At 44.9% G+C, this 13,055-nt stretch overlaps 7 non-coding genes across 7 annotated transcripts; all 7 read left to right on the forward strand.

The window, feature by feature from the left end:
• Window positions 1-1,098: 1,098 nt before the first annotated feature.
• Window positions 1,099-1,171, forward strand: trnar-ccu (transfer RNA arginine (anticodon CCU)). Its single transcript has one exon. It is a non-coding gene; the product is annotated as a tRNA-Arg (tRNA).
• Window positions 1,172-4,562: 3,391 nt separating this feature from the next.
• trnar-ccu (transfer RNA arginine (anticodon CCU)) lies at window positions 4,563-4,635 on the forward strand. The gene has a single exon. It is a non-coding gene; the product is annotated as a tRNA-Arg (tRNA).
• A 488-nt stretch (window positions 4,636-5,123) lies between these two features.
• trnar-ccu (transfer RNA arginine (anticodon CCU)) lies at window positions 5,124-5,196 on the forward strand. Its single transcript has one exon. It is a non-coding gene; the product is annotated as a tRNA-Arg (tRNA).
• A 1,651-nt stretch (window positions 5,197-6,847) lies between these two features.
• On the forward strand, window positions 6,848-6,920 carry trnar-ccu (transfer RNA arginine (anticodon CCU)). The gene has a single exon. It is a non-coding gene; the product is annotated as a tRNA-Arg (tRNA).
• A 488-nt stretch (window positions 6,921-7,408) lies between these two features.
• trnar-ccu (transfer RNA arginine (anticodon CCU)) lies at window positions 7,409-7,481 on the forward strand. The gene has a single exon. It is a non-coding gene; the product is annotated as a tRNA-Arg (tRNA).
• A 3,975-nt stretch (window positions 7,482-11,456) lies between these two features.
• On the forward strand, window positions 11,457-11,529 carry trnar-ccu (transfer RNA arginine (anticodon CCU)). The gene has a single exon. It is a non-coding gene; the product is annotated as a tRNA-Arg (tRNA).
• Window positions 11,530-12,017: 488 nt separating this feature from the next.
• Window positions 12,018-12,090, forward strand: trnar-ccu (transfer RNA arginine (anticodon CCU)). The gene has a single exon. It is a non-coding gene; the product is annotated as a tRNA-Arg (tRNA).
• Window positions 12,091-13,055: the final 965 nt, after the last annotated feature.

A 13,055-nucleotide genomic window follows, 5' to 3' on the forward strand; every position in this document is an offset into this window, starting at 1 on the left:
ATCATGGGCATGTCTCAGTGCCCTCCGTGGGTTGAAGCAGAGTGGCGCTGCGGAAATTTGATGGGCCCAGAGGTTGATGGATGAAACCATCCTCTGCTAACAATCTTTATTTTAGAAATTAATTGCAACCAGCGATCAAAAAAAGCTAAATATTCATGGGCATGTCTCAGTGCCCTACGTGATTCTTTTTTTTACTGTTTCTATCAGTTCGTATAGGTAATGCTATAACACCGTGCCCCAGATGCCTAAAAAACTGGCCTCCCATGCCAGGGATTGTGAGTGGAAGTCTTATCAGGTGGCGGATGAAAGCAGAGTGTCCCAGCGGAAGCGTGCTGGGCCCATAACCCAGAGGTCTATGGATCGAAACCATCCTCTGCAATCCATTTTTATTTTCAGAATTAACTGCAACCAGGGATAAAAAAAGCATAATATCAATGGCATGTCTCAGTGCCCTCCGTGGGTTGAAGCAGAGTGGCGCTGCGGAAACGTGATGGGCCCAGAGGTTGATGGATGAAACCATCCTCTGCTAACAATCTTAATTTTTAGAAATGAATTGCAACCAGCGATCAAAAAAAGCTAAATATCATGGGCATGTCTCAGTGCCCTCCGTGGGTTGAAGCAGAGTGGCGCTGCGGAAATGTGATGGGCCCAGAGGTTGATGGATGAAACCATCCTCTGCTAACAATCTTTATTTTTAGAAATTAATTGCAACCAGCGATCAAAAAAAGCTAAATATCATGGGCATGTCTCAGTGCCCTACGTGATTCTTTTTTTTTACTGTTTCTATCAGTTCGTATAGGTAATGCTATAACACCGTGCCCCAGATGCCTAAAAAACTGGCCTCCCATGCCAGGGATTGTGAGTTTAAGTCTTGTCAGGGGTGGCTGAAAACAGAGTTTCCCAGCGGAAGCGTGCTGGGCCCATAACCCAGAGGTCGATGGATCGAAACCATCCTCTGCTATCCAGATTTATTTTTAGCAATGAAGTGCAGACATAAATGAAAAAAAGCATAATTTCATGGGCATTTCTCATTGCCTTCCATTATATATTTTCCTTAGTGCTTCTATCAGTTTTTATAGGTCATGCTAACTTCACAGTGACCCAGTGGCCTAATGGATAAGGCACTGGCCTCCTAAGCCAGGGATTGAGGGTTCGAGTCCCTTCTGGGGTGGGTTCAAGCAGAGTGGCGCTGTGGAAACGTGCTGGGCCCAGAGGTCGATGAACTGAAGCCATTCTCAGCTTGCAATTTTTATTTTTAGAAATTAATTGCAACCAGCGATCAAAAAAAGCTAAATATCATGGGCATGTCTCAGTGCCCTACGTGATTCTTTTTTTTACTGTTTCTATCAGTTCGTATAGGTCATGCTATAACACCATGCCCCAGATGCCTAAAAACTGGCCTCCCATGCCAGGGATTGTGAGTGGAAGTCTTATCAGTGGCGGATGAAAGCAGAGTGTCCCAGCGGAAGCGTGCTGGGCCCATAACCCAGAGGTCTATGGATCGAAACCATCCTCTGCAATCCATTTTTATTTTCAGAAATTAACTGCAACCAGGGATAAAAAAAGCATAATATCAATGGCATGTCTCAGTGCCCTCCTTGGGTTGAAGCAGAGTGGCGCTGCGGAAACGTGATGGCCCAGAGGTTGATGGATGAAACCATCCTCTGCTAACAATCTTAATTTTTAGAATGAATTGCAACCAGCGATCAAAAAAAGCTAAATATCATGGGCATGTCTCAGTGCCCTCCGTGGGTTGAAGCAGAGTGGCGCTGCGGAAATGTGATGGGCCCAGAGGTTGATGGATGAAACCATCCTCTGCTAACAATCTTTATTTTTAGAAATTAATTGCAACCAGCGATCAAAAAAAGCTAAATATCATGGGCATGTCTCAGTGCCCTACGTGATTCTTTTTTTTACTGTTTCTATCAGTTCGTATAGGTAATGCTATAACACCGTGCCCCAGATGCCTAAAAAACTGGCCTCCCATGCCAGGGATTGTGAGTGGAAGTCTTATCAGTGGCGGATGAAAGCAGAGTGTCCCAGCGGAAGCGTGCTGGGCCCATAACCCAGAGGTCTATGGATCGAAACCATCCTCTGCAATCCATTTTTATTTTCAGAAATTAACTGCAACCAGGGATAAAAAAAGCATAATATCAATGGCATGTCTCAGTGCCCTCCGTGGGTTGAAGCAGAGTGGCGCTGCGGAAACGTGATGGGCCCAGAGGTTGATGGATGAAACCATCCTCTGCTAACAATCTTAATTTTTAGAAATGAATTGCAACCAGCGATCAAAAAAAGCTAAATATCATGGGCATGTCTCAGTGCCCTCCGTGGGTTGAAGCAGAGTGGCGCTGCGGAAATGTGATGGGCCCAGAGGTTGATGGATGAAACCATCCTCTGCTAACAATCTTTATTTTTAGAAATTAATTGCAACCAGCGATCAAAAAAGCTAAATATCATGGGCATGTCTCAGTGCCCTACGTGATTCTTTTTTTTACTGTTTCTATCAGTTCGTATAGGTAATGCTATAACACCGTGCCCCAGATGCCTAAAAAACTGGCCTCCCATGCCAGGGATTGTGAGTTTAAGTCTTGTCAGGGGTGGCTGAAAACAGAGTTTCCCAGCGGAAGCGTGCTGGGCCCATAACCCAGAGGTCTATGGATCGAAACCATCCTCTGCAATCCATTTTTATTTTCAGAAATTAACTGCAACCAGGGATAAAAAAGCATAATATCAATGGCATGTCTCAGTGCCCTCCGTGGGTTGAAGCAGAGTGGCGCTGCGGAAACGTGATGGGCCCAGAGGTTGATGGATGAAACCATCCTCTGCTAACAATCTTAATTTTTAGAAATGAATTGCAACCAGCGATCAAAAAAAGCTAAATATCATGGGCATGTCTCAGTGCCTCCGTGGGTTGAAGCAGAGTGGCGCTGCGGAAATGTGATGGGCCCAGAGGTTGATGGATGAAACCATCCTCTGCTAACAATCTTTATTTTTAGAAATTAATTGCAACCAGCGATCAAAAAAAGCTAAATATCATGGGCATGTCTCAGTGCCCTACGTGATTCTTTTTTTTACTGTTTCTATCAGTTCGTATAGGTAATGCTATAACACCGTGCCCCAGATGCCTAAAAAACTGGCCTCCCATGCCAGGGATTGTGAGTGGAAGTCTTATCAGTGGCGGATGAAAGCAGAGTGTCCCAGCGGAAGCGTGCTGGGCCCATAACCCAGAGGTCTATGGATCGAAACCATCCTCTGCAATCCATTTTTATTTTCAGAAATTAACTGCAACCAGGGATAAAAAAAGCATAATATCAATGGCATGTCTCAGTGCCCTCCGTGGGTTGAAGCAGAGTGGCGCTGCGGAAACGTGATGGGCCCAGAGGTTGATGGATGAAACCATCCTCTGCTAACAATCTTAATTTTTAGAAATGAATTGCAACCAGCGATCAAAAAAAGCTAAATATCATGGGCATGTCTCAGTGCCCTCCGTGGGTTGAAGCAGAGTGGCGCTGCGGAAATGTGATGGGCCCAGAGGTTGATGGATGAAACCATCCTCTGCTAACAATCTTTATTTTTAGAAATTAATTGCAACCAGCGATCAAAAAAAGCTAAATATCATGGGCATGTCTCAGTGCCCTACGTGATTCTTTTTTTTACTGTTTCTATCAGTTCGTATAGGTAATGCTATAACACCGTGCCCCAGATGCCTAAAAAACTGGCCTCCCATGCCAGGGATTGTGAGTGGAAGTCTTATCAGTGGCGGATGAAAGCAGAGTGTCCCAGCGGAAGCGTGCTGGGCCCATAACCCAGAGGTCTATGGATCGAAACCATCCTCTGCAATCCATTTTTATTTTCAGAAATTAACTGCAACCAGGGATAAAAAAAGCATAATATCAATGGCATGTCTCAGTGCCCTCCGTGGGTTGAAGCAGAGTGGCGCTGCGGAAACGTGATGGGCCCAGAGGTTGATGGATGAAACCATCCTCTGCTAACAATCTTAATTTTTAGAAATGAATTGCAACCAGCGATCAAAAAAAGCTAAATATCATGGGCATGTCTCAGTGCCCTCCGTGGGTTGAAGCAGAGTGGCGCTGCGGAAATGTGATGGGCCCAGAGGTTGATGGATGAAACCATCCTCTGCTAACAATCTTTATTTTTAGAAATTAATTGCAACCAGCGATCAAAAAAAGCTAAATATCATGGGCATGTCTCAGTGCCCTACGTGATTCTTTTTTTTACTGTTTCTATCAGTTCGTATAGGTAATGCTATAACACCGTGCCCCAGATGCCTAAAAAACTGGCCTCCCATGCCAGGGATTGTGAGTTTAAGTCTTGTCAGGGGTGGCTGAAAACAGAGTTTCCCAGCGGAAGCGTGCTGGGCCCATAACCCAGAGGTCGATGGATGGAAACCATCCTCTGCTATCCAGATTTATTTTTAGCAATGAAGTGCAAACATAAATGAAAAAAAGCATAATTTCATGGGCATTTCTCATTGCCTTCCATTATATATTTTCCTTAGTGCTTCTATCAGTTTGTATAGGTCATGCTAACTTCACAGTGCCCCAGTGGCCTAATGGATAAGGCACTGGCCTCCTAAGCCAGGGATTGAGGGTTCGAGTCCCTTCTGGGGTGGGTTCAAGCAGAGTGGCGCTGTGGAAACGTGCTGGGCCCAGAGGTCGATGAACTGAAGCCATCCTCAGCTTGCAATTTTTATTTTTAGAAATTAATTGCAACCAGCGATCAAAAAAAGCTAAATATCATGGGCATGTCTCAGTGCCCTACGTGATTCTTTTTTTTTACTGTTTCTATCAGTTCGTATAGGTAATGCTATAACACCGTGCCCCAGATGCCTAAAAAACTGGCCTCCCATGCCAGGGATTGTGAGTTTAAGTCTTGTCAGGGGTGGCTGAAAACAGAGTTTCCCAGCGGAAGCGTGCTGGGCCCATAACCCAGAGGTCGATGGATCGAAACCATCCTCTGCTATCCAGATTTATTTTTAGCAATGAAGTGCAGACATAAATGAAAAAAAGCATAATTTCATGGGCATTTCTCATTGCCTTCCATTATATATTTTCCTTAGTGCTTCTATCAGTTTGTATAGGTCATGCTAACTTCACAGTGCTCCAGTGGCCTAATGGATAAGGCACTGGCCTCCTAAGCCAGGGATTGAGGGTTCGAGTCCCTTCTGGGGTGGGTTCAAGCAGAGTGGCGCTGTGGAAACGTGCTGGGCCCAGAGGTCGATGAACTGAAGCCATTCTCAGCTTGCAATTTTTATTTTTAGAAATTAATTGCAACCAGCGATCAAAAAAAGCTAAATATCATGGGCATGTCTCAGTGCCCTACGTGATTCTTTTTTTTACTGTTTCTATCAGTTCGTATAGGTCATGCTATAACACCATGCCCCAGATGCCTAAAAAACTGGCCTCCCATGCCAGGGATTGTGAGTGGAAGTCTTATCAGTGGCGGATGAAAGCAGAGTGTCCCAGCGGAAGCGTGCTGGGCCCATAACCCAGAGGTCTATGGATCGAAACCATCCTCTGCAATCCATTTTTATTTTCAGAAATTAACTGCAACCAGGGATAAAAAAAGCATAATATCAATGGCATGTCTCAGTGCCCTCCGTGGGTTGAAGCAGAGTGGCGCTGCGGAAACGTGATGGGCCCAGAGGTTGATGGATGAAACCATCCTCTGCTAACAATCTTAATTTTTAGAAATGAATTGCAACCAGCGATCAAAAAAAGCTAAATATCATGGGCATGTCTCAGTGCCCTCCGTGGGTTGAAGCAGAGTGGCGCTGCGGAAATGTGATGGGCCCAGAGGTTGATGGATGAAACCATCCTCTGCTAACAATCTTTATTTTTAGAAATTAATTGCAACCAGCGATCAAAAAAAGCTAAATATCATGGGCATGTCTCAGTGCCCTACGTGATTCTTTTTTTTACTGTTTCTATCAGTTCGTATAGGTAATGCTATAACACCGTGCCCCAGATGCCTAAAAAACTGGCCTCCCATGCCAGGGATTGTGAGTTTAAGTCTTGTCAGGGGTGGCTGAAAACAGAGTTTCCCAGCAGAAGCGTGCTGGGCCCATAACCCAGAGGTCTATGGATCGAAACCATCCTCTGCAATCCATTTTTATTTTCAGAAATTAACTGCAACCAGGGATAAAAAAAGCATAATATCAATGGCATGTCTCAGTGCCCTCCGTGGGTTGAAGCAGAGTGGCGCTGCGGAAACGTGATGGGCCCAGAGGTTGATGGATGAAACCATCCTCTGCTAACAATCTTAATTTTTAGAAATGAATTGCAACCAGCGATCAAAAAAAGCTAAATATCATGGGCATGTCTCAGTGCCCTCCGTGGGTTGAAGCAGAGTGGCGCTGCGGAAATGTGATGGGCCCAGAGGTTGATGGATGAAACCATCCTCTGCTAACAATCTTTATTTTTAGAAATTAATTGCAACCAGCGATCAAAAAAAGCTAAATATCATGGGCATGTCTCAGTGCCCTACGTGATTCTTTTTTTTACTGTTTCTATCAGTTCGTATAGGTAATGCTATAACACCGTGCCCCAGATGCCTAAAAAACTGGCCTCCCATGCCAGGGATTGTGAGTTTAAGTCTTGTCAGGGGTGGCTGAAAACAGAGTTTCCCAGCGGAAGCGTGCTGGGCCCATAACCCAGAGGTCGATGGATGGAAACCATCCTCTGCTATCCAGATTTATTTTTAGCAATGAAGTGCAAACATAAATGAAAAAAAGCATAATTTCATGGGCATTTCTCATTGCCTTCCATTATATATTTTCCTTAGTGCTTCTATCAGTTTGTATAGGTCATGCTAACTTCACAGTGCCCCAGTGGCCTAATGGATAAGGCACTGGCCTCCTAAGCCAGGGATTGAGGTTTCGAGTCCCTTCTGGGGTGGGTTCAAGCAGAGTGGCGCTGTGGAAACGTGCTGGGCCCAGAGGTCGATGAACTGAAGCCATCCTCAGCTTGCAATTTTTATTTTTAGAAATTAATTGCAACCAGCGATCAAAAAAAGCTAAATATCATGGGCATGTCTCAGTGCCCTACGTGATTCTTTTTTTTTACTGTTTCTATCAGTTCGTATAGGTAATGCTATAACACCGTGCCCCAGATGCCTAAAAAACTGGCCTCCCATGCCAGGGATTGTGAGTTTAAGTCTTGTCAGGGGTGGCTGAAAACAGAGTTTCCCAGCGGAAGCGTGCTGGGCCCATAACCCAGAGGTCGATGGATGGAAACCATCCTCTGCTATCCAGATTTATTTTTAGCAATGAAGTGCAAACATAAATGAAAAAAAGCATAATTTCATGGGTATTTCTCATTGCCTTCCATTATATATTTTCCTTAGTGCTTCTATCAGTTTGTATAGGTCATGCTAACTTCACAGTGCCCCAGTGGCCTAATGGATAAGGCACTGGCCTCCTAAGCCAGGGATTGAGGGTTCGAGTCCCTTCTGGGGTGGGTTCAAGCAGAGTGGCGCTGTGGAAACGTGCTGGGCCCAGAGGTCGATGAACTGAAGCCATTCTCAGCTTGCAATTTTTATTTTTAGAAATTAATTGCAACCAGCGATCAAAAAAAGCTAAATATCATGGGCATGTCTCAGTGCCCTACGTGATTCTTTTTTTTACTGTTTCTATCAGTTCGTATAGGTCATGCTATAACACCATGCCCCAGATGCCTAAAAAACTGGCCTCCCATGCCAGGGATTGTGAGTGGAAGTCTTATCAGTGGCGGATGAAAGCAGAGTGTCCCAGCGGAAGCGTGCTGGGCCATAACCCAGAGGTCTATGGATCGAAACCATCCTCTGCAATCCATTTTTATTTTCAGAAATTAACTGCAACCAGGGATAAAAAAAGCATAATATCAATGGCATGTCTCAGTGCCCTCCGTGGGTTGAAGCAGAGTGGCGCTGCGGAAACGTGATGGGCCCAGAGGTTGATGGATGAAACCATCCTCTGCTAACAATCTTAATTTTTAGAAATGAATTGCAACCAGCGATCAAAAAAAGCTAAATATCATGGGCATGTCTCAGTGCCCTCCGTGGGTTGAAGCAGAGTGGCGCTGCGGAAATGTGATGGGCCCAGAGGTTGATGGATGAAACCATCCTCTGCTAACAATCTTTATTTTTAGAAATTAATTGCAACCAGCGATCAAAAAAAGCTAAATATCATGGGCATGTCTCAGTGCCCTACGTGATTCTTTTTTTTACTGTTTCTATCAGTTCGTATAGGTAATGCTATAACACCGTGCCCCAGATGCCTAAAAAACTGGCCTCCCATGCCAGGGATTGTGAGTGGAAGTCTTATCAGTGGCGGATGAAAGCAGAGTGTCCCAGCGGAAGCGTGCTGGGCCCATAACCCAGAGGTCTATGGATCGAAACCATCCTCTGCAATCCATTTTTATTTTCAGAAATTAACTGCAACCAGGGATAAAAAAGCATAATATCAATGGCATGTCTCAGTGCCCTCCGTGGGTTGAAGCAGAGTGGCGCTGCGGAAACGTGATGGGCCCAGAGGTTGATGGATGAAACCATCCTCTGCTAACAATCTTAATTTTTAGAAATGAATTGCAACCAGCGATCAAAAAAAGCTAAATATCATGGGCATGTCTCAGTGCCCTCCGTGGGTTGAAGCAGAGTGGCGCTGCGGAAATGTGATGGGCCCAGAGGTTGATGGATGAAACCATCCTCTGCTAACAATCTTTATTTTTAGAAATTAATTGCAACCAGCGATCAAAAAAAGCTAAATATCATGGGCATGTCTCAGTGCCCTACGTGATTCTTTTTTTTACTGTTTCTATCAGTTCGTATAGGTAATGCTATAACACCGTGCCCCAGATGCCTAAAAAACTGGCCTCCCATGCCAGGGATTGTGAGTTTAAGTCTTGTCAGGGGTGGCTGAAAACAGAGTTTCCCAGCGGAAGCGTGCTGGGCCCATAACCCAGAGGTCTATGGATCGAAACCATCCTCTGCAATCCATTTTTATTTTCAGAAATTAACTGCAACCAGGGATAAAAAAGCATAATATCAATGGCATGTCTCAGTGCCCTCCGTGGGTTGAAGCAGAGTGGCGCTGCGGAAACGTGATGGGCCCAGAGGTTGATGGATGAAACCATCCTCTGCTAACAATCTTAATTTTTAGAAATGAATTGCAACCAGCGATCAAAAAAAGCTAAATATCATGGGCATGTCTCAGTGCCCTCCGTGGGTTGAAGCAGAGTGGCGCTGCGGAAATGTGATGGGCCCAGAGGTTGATGGATGAAACCATCCTCTGCTAACAATCTTTATTTTTAGAAATTAATTGCAACCAGCGATCAAAAAAAGCTAAATATCATGGGCATGTCTCAGTGCCCTACGTGATTCTTTTTTTTACTGTTTCTATCAGTTCGTATAGGTAATGCTATAACACCGTGCCCCAGATGCCTAAAAAACTGGCCTCCCATGCCAGGGATTGTGAGTGGAAGTCTTATCAGTGGCGGATGAAAGCAGAGTGTCCCAGCGGAAGCGTGCTGGGCCCATAACCCAGAGGTCTATGGATCGAAACCATCCTCTGCAATCCATTTTTATTTTCAGAAATTAACTGCAACCAGGGATAAAAAAAGCATAATATCAATGGCATGTCTCAGTGCCCTCCGTGGGTTGAAGCAGAGTGGCGCTGCGGAAACGTGATGGGCCCAGAGGTTGATGGATGAAACCATCCTCTGCTCACAATCTTAATTTTTAGAAATGAATTGCAACCAGCGATCAAAAAAAGCTAAATATCATGGGCCTGTCTCAGTGCCCTCCGTGGGTTGAAGCAGAGTGGCGCTGCGGAAATGTGATGGGCCCAGAGGTTGATGGATGAAACCATCCTCTGCTAACAATCTTTATTTTTAGAAATTAATTGCAACCAGCGATCAAAAAAAGCTAAATATCATGGGCATGTCTCAGTGCCCTACGTGATTCTTTTTTTTACTGTTTCTATCAGTTCGTATAGGTAATGCTATAACACCGTGCCCCAGATGCCTAAAAAACTGGCCTCCCATGCCAGGGATTGTGAGTGGAAGTCTTATCAGTGGCGGATGAAAGCAGAGTGTCCCAGCGGAAGCGTGCTGGGCCCATAACCCAGAGGTCTATGGATCGAAACCATCCTCTGCAATCCATTTTTATTTTCAGAAATTAACTGCAACCAGGGATAAAAAAAGCATAATATCAATGGCATGTCTCAGTGCCCTCCGTGGGTTGAAGCAGAGTGGCGCTGCGGAAACGTGATGGGCCAGAGGTTGATGGATGAAACCATCCTCTGCTAACAATCTTAATTTTTAGAAATGAATTGCAACCAGCGATCAAAAAAAGCTAAATATCATGGGCATGTCTCAGTGCCCTCCGTGGGTTGAAGCAGAGTGGCGCTGCGGAAATGTGATGGGCCCAGAGGTTGATGGATGAAACCATCCTCTGCTAACAATCTTTATTTTTAGAAATTAATTGCAACCAGCGATCAAAAAAAGCTAAATATCATGGGCATGTCTCAGTGCCCTACGTGATTCTTTTTTTTACTGTTTCTATCAGTTCGTATAGGTAATGCTATAACACCGTGCCCCAGATGCCTAAAAAACTGGCCTCCCATGCCAGGGATTGTGAGTTTAAGTCTTGTCAGGGGTGGCTGAAAACAGAGTTTCCCAGCGGAAGCGTGCTGGGCCCATAACCCAGAGGTCTATGGATCGAAACCATCCTCTGCAATCCATTTTTATTTTCAGAAATTAACTGCAACCAGGGATAAAAAAAGCATAATATCAATGGCATGTCTCAGTGCCCTCCGTGGGTTGAAGCAGAGTGGCGCTGCGGAAACGTGATGGGCCCAGAGGTTGATGGATGAAACCATCCTCTGCTAACAATCTTAATTTTTAGAAATGAATTGCAACCAGCGATCAAAAAAAGCTAAATATCATGGGCATGTCTCAGTGCCCTCCGTGGGTTGAAGCAGAGTGGCGCTGCGGAAATGTGATGGGCCCAGAGGTTGATGGATGAAACCATCCTCTGCTAACAATCTTTATTTTTAGAAATTAATTGCAACCAGCGATCAAAAAAAGCTAAATATCATGGGCATGTCTCAGTGCCCTACGTGATTCTTTTTTTTACTGTTTCTATCAGTTCGTATAGGTAATGCTATAACACCGTGCCCCAGATGCCTAAAAAACTGGCCTCCCATGCCAGGGATTGTGAGTTTAAGTCTTGTCAGGGGTGGCTGAAAACAGAGTTTCCCAGCGGAAGCGTGCTGGGCCCATAACCCAGAGGTCGATGGATGGAAACCATCCTCTGCTATCCAGATTTATTTTTAGCAATGAAGTGCAAACATAAATGAAAAAAAGCATAATTTCATGGGCATTTCTCATTGCCTTCCATTATATATTTTCCTTTGTGCTTCTATCAGTTTGTATAGGTCATGCTAACTTCACAGTGCCCCAGTGGCCTAATGGATAAGGCACTGGCCTCCTAAGCCAGGGATTGAGGGTTCGAGTCCCTTCTGGGGTGGGTTCAAGCAGAGTGGCGCTGTGGAAACGTGCTGGGCCCAGAGGTCGATGAACTGAAGCCATCCTCAGCTTGCAATTTTTATTTTTAGAAATTAATTGCAACCAGCGATCAAAAAAAGCTAAATATCATGGGCATGTCTCAGTGCCCTACGTGATTCTTTTTTTTTACTGTTTCTATCAGTTCGTATAGGTAATGCTATAACACCGTGCCCCAGATGCCTAAAAAACTGGCCTCCCATGCCAGGGATTGTGAGTTTAAGTCTTGTCAGGGGTGGCTGAAAACAGAGTTTCCCAGCGGAAGCGTGCTGGGCCCATAACCCAGAGGTCGATGGATGGAAACCATCCTCTGCTATCCAGATTTATTTTTAGCAATGAAGTGCAAACATAAATGAAAAAAAGCATAATTTCATGGGCATTTCTCATTGCCTTCCATTATATATTTTCCTTAGTGCTTCTATCAGTTTGTATAGGTCATGCTAACTTCACAGTGCCCCAGTGGCCTAATGGATAAGGCACTGGCCTCCTAAGCCAGGGATTGAGGGTTCGAGTCCCTTCTGGGGTGGGTTCAAGCAGAGTGGCGCTGTGGAAACGTGCTGGGCCCAGAGGTCGATGAACTGAAGCCATTCTCAGCTTGCAATTTTTATTTTTAGAAATTAATTGCAACCAGCGATCAAAAAAAGCTAAATATCATGGGCATGTCTCAGTGCCCTACGTGATTCTTTTTTTTTACTGTTTCTATCAGTTCGTATAGGTCATGCTATAACACCATGCCCCAGATGCCTAAAAAACTGGCCTCCCATGCCAGGGATTGTGAGTGGAAGTCTTATCAGTGGCGGATGAAAGCAGAGTGTCCCAGCGGAAGCGTGCTGGGCCCATAACCCAGAGGTCTATGGATCGAAACCATCCTCTGCAATCCATTTTTATTTTCAGAAATTAACTGCAACCAGGGATAAAAAAAGCATAATATCAATGGCATGTCTCAGTGCCCTCCGTGGGTTGAAGCAGAGTGGCGCTGCGGAAACGTGATGGGCCCAGAGGTTGATGGATGAAACCATCCTCTGCTAACAATCTTAATTTTTAGAAATGAATTGCAACCAGCGATCAAAAAAAGCTAAATATCATGGGCATGTCTCAGTGCCCTCCGTGGGTTGAAGCAGAGTGGCGCTGCGGAAATGTGATGGGCCCAGAGGTTGATGGATGAAACCATCCTCTGCTAACAATCTTTATTTTTAGAAATTAATTGCAACCAGCGATCAAAAAAAGCTAAATATCATGGGCATGTCTCAGTGCCCTACGTGATTCTTTTTTTTACTGTTTCTATCAGTTCGTATAGGTAATGCTATAACACCGTGCCCCAGATGCCTAAAAAACTGGCCTCCCATGCCAGGGATTGTGAGTTTAAGTCTTGTCAGGGGTGGCTGAAAACAGAGTTTCCCAGCGGAAGCGTGCTGGGCCCATAACCCAGAGGTCGATGGATGGAAACCATCCTCTGCTATCCAGATTTATTTTTAGCAATGAAGTGCAAAC

The sequence above is a fragment of the Salmo trutta genome, unplaced genomic scaffold, assembly GCF_901001165.1.
Source record: "Salmo trutta unplaced genomic scaffold, fSalTru1.1, whole genome shotgun sequence".
NCBI lineage: Eukaryota > Metazoa > Chordata > Actinopteri > Salmoniformes > Salmonidae > Salmo > Salmo trutta.